This window comes from Tamandua tetradactyla, chromosome 1, assembly GCF_023851605.1.
Source record: "Tamandua tetradactyla isolate mTamTet1 chromosome 1, mTamTet1.pri, whole genome shotgun sequence".
Classification (NCBI taxonomy): domain Eukaryota; kingdom Metazoa; phylum Chordata; class Mammalia; order Pilosa; family Myrmecophagidae; genus Tamandua; species Tamandua tetradactyla.
Window position 1 is genome coordinate 794,421 of NC_135327.1, and position 7,012 is coordinate 801,432.

Genomic DNA, 7,012 nt, shown 5'->3' on the forward strand with positions numbered 1-7,012 from the left:
AGCCATGAGTGAATTAGTATACTGCATTTTGGTATGAACATGTTGCTGAAAGTTGTATGGTATGAAACAAATCATAAAAGACTTTCCAAATTGTTAAATGTGCAACCTGGGAATAGATTTTATTTTGATTTTTTTCTTAACAGTAAAGTTTATTGAGGTGTGTGCTCGGTTCCTGAGGCCCAGCTGTCTCTGACCTTTGATGGAGGATCTCCTCTGGCCTCTCCCAAACCTTCACATTCCCAGTAGCCCCTGTTCTGTCTTCACTCTCAGCTAACAGTGATGTTCTGGGGCCAAGAAACAGGCTAAGACAGAGGTGCCACTGATCCTAGACTTCTGGCACCTGACTTCTGTGGAGCTGTGCTTGTGGGGGCAGATGGCTAGTGCAGTGGTCAGGGACTTCCACCTCAGGTTGAGGAGGGAAGAGTCCAGTTTCTCTCTACCTCAGAGGGTGCGGTTCCTGCCCCTAACAAAAGAGAGAATAATATTAAATATAAATAATTTATACATAATGGCTCATACAAAAAGCTGTGGGTTAGGGGAAGGTGATGCCTCTTCCAGAGGCTGAGATGCCTAGAAAGGGTAGAAAGGGGGAAAGATACATCTGCCCCTCCTAGTATCTGAATGGCAATGCTCCAAGCCACTCAGGGCCTGCTTGGTGCAGAGCCATGCCTTCAGCCCTGACTTGTGCTCACAGAGGAGCAGATGTTGCCAGCCATCCCAGGAGTCCCTAACAAACACCATGCAGTGAGCTGCCACCACTACCCAGTTGCCATGGGGCAAGAAGGAGCCTGGGGGCTTGGCGGGCCCAGGTGCTGGACATCAGGGCTGCCACGGCTGCCCACAGTGCAGAATAGTGGCTCTGGCACTGTAAGTGCAGGAGCTGAAGATCTTTGGCAGGCCAGCCAGCAGCTCCTATGGGGACAAGGTCTCCTGCTGCTCCAACAGCTCCCTCTCCAGCAGTTCAGGATCCCCGCAGAAGACTTTATCCACAGGCCTAGACCTCTGAGTTTTATCCATGCCTTTCAAGTGAATGAAGTCATAGTCCTCAGCCAGCAGGATGACTCGTACTAATTGTTGTGTCCTGCTGGATCATCCTCCACTTCCCCACCCACTGGAGTCCCTTCTACTGTGGACGGCCCCTAGCCAGGCGGGTGAGGCAGGGGTGGGGGTACAGGTGGGGGTAGGGGCCAGTCTTGGATACTGCCCTTCTGGCCCTTCAGAGGGAGCTGAAGAAGGGCTGGGAGCCTCTAGACAGGCAGGGCAGGTAGAGGGCAGAGGGATAGGCTCTCAACCAAGGGCACCCAGGGTGTGTGGATTGGGGATAGCTTCTGGCCAGAAGCAGTGTCAAGGTGTCCAGGTCATTGGAGGCTGAGACTCCTGGGGGCTCTGGAGAAGGAGGTGCCTCTGGGCCCAGCAAGCACAAATGGTAGATGCCCTCACCCCTACCTCCCTCATTGGCCAGCATGTCCTTGGGTACCTCATATAGATTGAGAAGGGCTGATATCTATTTCAGTTTGGGGGGGCAGTGTATGAGGGGGTGGCTGGTTCCCAGCCCCACTCCCAATTCAGATCTGGCTTCATTTCTGTAGTTGGTTTTGCATAGGGAGCCTCATCTTCTCCTGTGAAGTGTAGGGTCACCCAGGTGGGAGGGTAGATAAAGGGGGAGAGAGAGTCATAGCGGTCACTGGCAGGAACCCGGAGGGCAGTGGGGGGGCGGGCACATCATAGATCTCCAAGGAGTCTTTGGGAGAGCCAGCTGGGTCCTATTGCCTCTGAGGACCTTGTAGATGGGATCAGGGGAGAGCAGGCAGGGGCCAACCAGATGTCCTGAGGTGGGACAGGGCTGAACTGGGGGTGGTACTACATGGCCATGCTCAGATAATGGCAGGGCTGCGGGCGCCTGAGAGAGGCTGAACTTGGATATTGGGTCAGCAAGAAGGAGCTTCACTCTGTTGGAGAGCACAATGCCCTACTGGCCGTGCAGGGAGCAGAGGCACCAGCTATCCAGCCCTCCAGTGCCCTGCCTCTGCAGTACCCTCAGCACGTCCCCTCAGGGAAAGACAGCTCCTGGAGAGTCTCAGCAGTGTTTTTGTAGAGTGCCCATTCCAGCTGGGCGAATGTGCCTATTGCCATGGTCTGGAACTCCCAAGCACGCCCTGCTACAGACCAGGATCGGTTTCGCTAACTTCAGCAGCAGCTGCCGGGCTCCATTGGTCCACAGCCTCCAGGCGACGAGGCGGGTCCCAGTGGGAGAGCCTGAGTCGTGGCTTCCACCAAGGTGGGAGGAGGAGAAAGAAAACCCACAAAGGTCCCCAAATGAGAGGCATCCTTGCCTGGCAGGAGACCGAGCGAGTACGGCCCAGGCGCCGCTAAGAGACTCGCCCAATGGCGAGCGCTTTGCGGGTCGCCAGGGCTTCCCGCGAGCTGCCGGGTTGGCAAGGCCCCCGGAGCTACTCGCCCAAGGCTGCGAAGGCCCCGGGGTCCGAAAGGGCCGAAAGCAGCTTTCCACAGCCCGGCCAGGCGAGGAGGGAGGAGCTGGAGCTGCGCTCGTCGCTTTTTCGGACGCTCGGGTCGGCCCAGAGGGCTGGGCGGTTGGGCCAGGCGAATGCGTTTAGGCGCCAACCCTCTCCCTCCCGGAGCCGCGCGGGGGAGCCGCGTTCCCAGGGCTGTGGTTCGTGCGCTGGGGACTGCAGCGGGCCGGCCTTGGGAGAGCCCAGGTGTCTCTGGGAATCAAGAGAAAGGCCGCAAAGCAAAAGAAGTTGCAAAAATCCTGGGAATAGATTGTCAAATATTTTCAAGGTTTTTTAAAAAATATATAACTAGTAACCTCATCTAATAAATGACACTTTAGGAGTTCACAATATTTATTAATAAAATACTATAATATTTATTCTATTGTTCAGCCTTTTCCACGGTGTCCGTCTTAAGGGATTCCTATTACATTATATTTCGTTCTCTATATTAAATACAACTAAAGTACTGACTATTTACTTCTTGCCCTTCTGTTTAATTGATTTTAGCATTTTTTACTTTATTTTCGGTCATTCTTCTCTTTTTGCAGTATTTGTCTGTTCATCTTTTTTTTGCTTGGCCTCACTGCCTACTCAATCTTCTCTTTAAGGTTCCATGAACACATTTCATGGCTTCCGTGCGTTTTAGTGTATAGTTCAGTCACTTTTGCAGTTCCTAATCTTTAAGAATTTAAATGTATAAACAGAGAAACTGAAAATTCTTCAATTAAATATGCCAGTAATTTTAAATTTCATTGAATTAACGTATGTGTTCATAAGGTACACACTTATTCAAACAGGCAAAATATTATGTTATATAAGGCAAAACCCCTTGTTCCAGTCTTCTCCAGTTTTAATTTTCATTCCCCAAAGCAACAACTTTCATCTATTATTTACCTTTATATTTCTATAACATGTCTCTAACACTGTTTCTTACTTTTTCCATTTAATTCTTACCCATTTACTTCCTACTATAGAAGGTGAAGAGCTGGCTGCATTTCCACTTGACAAATATCCCCTTCTCCCATCATCCTAATCTAGAAATGGCATAATTTTATATCAATTTCAGAGTTTAACAATGTATATTCAGAGCTGAATTTATGGTGTAGTTGGATTATTTCTCTTTTCTGCTAGAGAAGTTGTGTTTTCCCTCACTACGTGTTTTCTTGATTCTCATCTGCTCGTATTCTAGGTATTTATCAATAATCCATTCCCCTAAATTTTGATGGAAGTATAAATCACATTTCAATTCTAACAAAATTATCTACTTAGGTTGTTTCTTTTTTAACTTTTCCTTTGGCCTGGAGCTGCATTAAGACTTTTGTGGCTCCAGGAATGTTAGTCTTTGTCATCTCTTCCCTTCATAAGAAATATAAAAATATCTTACAACTATGTTGGTGTAAAGATTATTGTAATCCAGGTTAATCCATTATTATATACTCATTGTTATTCCATTCATCTTTCCCTCCTAATTTTTAAAAGCTATTAAAGTGCAAAATTGTGTTGGTCCAGAACCATGGTACGGACCCAAGGTGCTGAGCCTACTGCACCTAACAGATGAAAAGGTCCCTTGTGGGAAGATGTCAATTGATCCTGGAGCTTTCCTTTCTCTTGCTCCGATAAGAACTTGAGTTTGCCCTTTACCTTCATCTCAACAATTCCACTTGTGTTTTTTATATAGTGAAATCCCTATTTGGGGAACTGCATGTCTTCTTATTTCTTGTATTATGCCTTCATTGGGATGGAGTGCATCTTTGCTGATAATCTGCATTCTACCTAACAAAATTTTATTGTGATTTTCTTCCTATCAATTTTCTTTCTTTTTTTTTTTTAAAAAAACAACCAAAAAACCAATTTATTTCTGTAAACTGTTTGAGTGCAGATGTTTGTCACCACCCCAGTACAGTACAGATTTTCTCCCCCAAATGAAATGAGCCAGGAATAAAAGAAAAATAATCATATAAAATATGCTCATGAAAAAATCGAGCCAATCAGATCTTTCTTTATATATATATATTAAAAAATCCTTGCACTTGTGGTGGAGAGCTTGGGATAAAACCACAGGCATTCAGGTCCCCTTGAGTGCCAGGAGTTCCGCTCACAGCACAGCAGAGGTAACGGAGCAGGCTCTCCGGCCCCAGCCACCCTACTCCTTTGCAGAGGACCTTTCAGAAAGTAAGAAATCAGTTCTCGGTTCTACTTAAATTCCCATTCTCCTCCCTGGGCCTCTGTCCCCAAAATCCTCGTTGCTTTGGGAGCCCCTGCAATGAATCTGAGACCCCCTCCCATCAACTTCTGGGATTCAGACCTTTGCTCCTCTCTCCATACTATCCTTCCATCCAAAGGGTGGGAACGGGCGACGCCATACCATGTGGCAAAGCCATTGCCAGGCAAGTTTAAAGGCAAGTTTTCTCTCTTCTGAATTGGTCCAAACCAGACCCAAACTTCTGACTGTCAAGCAATGCAGCCTCAGTTGGATGTGTAGCTTGGGCAGCTCTGATTGGGGTGGGGCCAAGGGACCCAGGAGCAAATTTCAGCAGGTCTGAGCCTGACCAAGGGATACATGTGTGAGCAGTCTGTTCTAACAAAAGTGGAACTGGACGGGCAAAGCTCGCAGCTCAGCGGTCTCAGTGGTAAATGGGAGGGCACAACCCAAAAACAAGGTGGTAGCCCTGGCCCCAGCTGCAGAGGCAGCCCAGGGTCCTGGTGGGCAGAGTAGACACGCTGCAGCAAGCGTGAGAGGCCAGGAAAAGGGGTGACTGCAGGGGGCACCTCAAACTTGATGACATATGTGACCTTGGCATTAAAACACATTTTTTTCTTTAGAACAAAAAAAAAGGGAAGAAAAGAAAAGAAAGACATTCCATGAGCTTCATGAGACAGAACAGAGCAGGTGGGTGAGGGGGCGGGGCTGCAGGCTCAGGGCGGGGCTGCAGGCTGGGGTGGCGGCTGATGCCTCTCGTGGCTCCTCCTCTCCCTGGCGGGCGGGTGGGCGGCTGGTAGCTGAGGCCGGCCGGGCCGGTCCCCCGGGGGCAGCGATGCCGTGGCGGGGGCAGGCGCGGGGGCCGGGGCTACTCCGCCTGAGCATCATAGTCGGCTCCTCCTGCCTTCTTCAGCTCGTTCTTGATGAAATCTTCCTCCAGCTCCTTTCGGTCGCTGATCACAAACTCTTCAGCGAAATTCTGGACGACCTCCTTCACCAGGGTCTTGTCCGTTCCGGTTTTGGCTCGCTGCAGCCCGCTGACGTCCTCGCCGATCCACGTGATGAGGGCGAACTTGGACCTCTTGCTCATGGTGTCCCCCGTGGTAAAGCGCACAAAGGCGAATAGCCGGACGTCATCGGTGCACTGCTGGAGAAGTCCTGATACTCCGCTCCCTGCTCCCCTGGCACGATGGTGGGGTCGTCGTACTTAAAAGTCACCCAGATGACCGCCGAGTCGTCGTCGCGCACCAGGTTGTACACCGCGTGGCAGGCCTCCTTGTCGATCCTCGTGGCCATTGCCACGGACCGAGCACGCCCCGGGCCGGCCGCAGGGGTCAGAAGCGCGGCGGGTGGGCGGGCGGGGTGGTGGCGACAGCGACAGCGATGGCGGGCGACGGGGTCCCGGTGCGGTGGCCTCTGAGACTCCCTATCAATTTTATTTATCCTTGAGTTTCAACCTTTTAAAGGAATGTCTTTATGATCATTTCAGTGGAATCATGAGAAGGAGTAGAGTGTAATTGTCCATGATCATTTATTGATGATTAGTGGGAAGAGGTTCACAAAACTCTTATATGAATTTTTATGAACTTTTTAACTTTAAGCCAGATTTCTAGAATCCTCAGTAAATTAAATTGTGTATGTAAGGGTGTGTGTTCTAGTTTGCTAGCTGCCGGAATGCAACACACCAGAGACAGATTGGCTTTTAATAAAAGGGGATTTATTTTGTTGGTTCTTCAGAGGAAAGGCAGCTAACTTTCCACTGAGGTTCTTTCTTATGTGGAAGGCACAGGATGGTCTCTGCTGGCCTTCTTTCCAGGCCTCTGGGTTCCAACATCTTTCCCCGGGGTGACTTTCTGCATCTCCAAAGGCCTGGCCTGAGCTGCAAGTGCTGAGATGAGGAATGCCGAGCTGCTTAGCTGTGCTACATTGCTATCTCTCATTTAAGCACCAGCCAATTAAGTCAAACTCAAAACAGAACCTGGAAGAAACCAGGAGAGACAGCCAAGTAACAAGCTAAGGACAAAGAGTGAACAGCAGTCAGCCCCAGAATACCACAGATTTGGTCATTTTTCTGGCCACAGAACCATAAACGAAAACAAATTCCCATTGCCTAACCTGACTGATTTCATGGGATTTACATAAAGTGACCTTAGGAAATGAAAACAAGGTGTAAGTAAATTAAAATTACAGCATTATCTTGGAAATCTCTATGTCTCTAATATAGAACTGTATCATAGATCTAATAAGCTAGGTGTAGATTGTTTCCAATTTTTCATTCATAAATTATGCTGTAGTCATT

At 48.8% G+C, this 7,012-nt stretch overlaps 2 pseudogenes; both read right to left on the reverse strand.

Moving 5' to 3' along the window:
- Positions 1 to 610: 610 nt before the first annotated feature.
- LOC143679969 (embryonal Fyn-associated substrate pseudogene) lies at positions 611 to 2,217 on the reverse strand (annotated as a pseudogene).
- A 3,349-nt stretch (positions 2,218 to 5,566) lies between these two features.
- On the reverse strand, positions 5,567 to 6,016 carry LOC143688492 (coactosin-like protein pseudogene; annotated as a pseudogene).
- Positions 6,017 to 7,012: the final 996 nt, after the last annotated feature.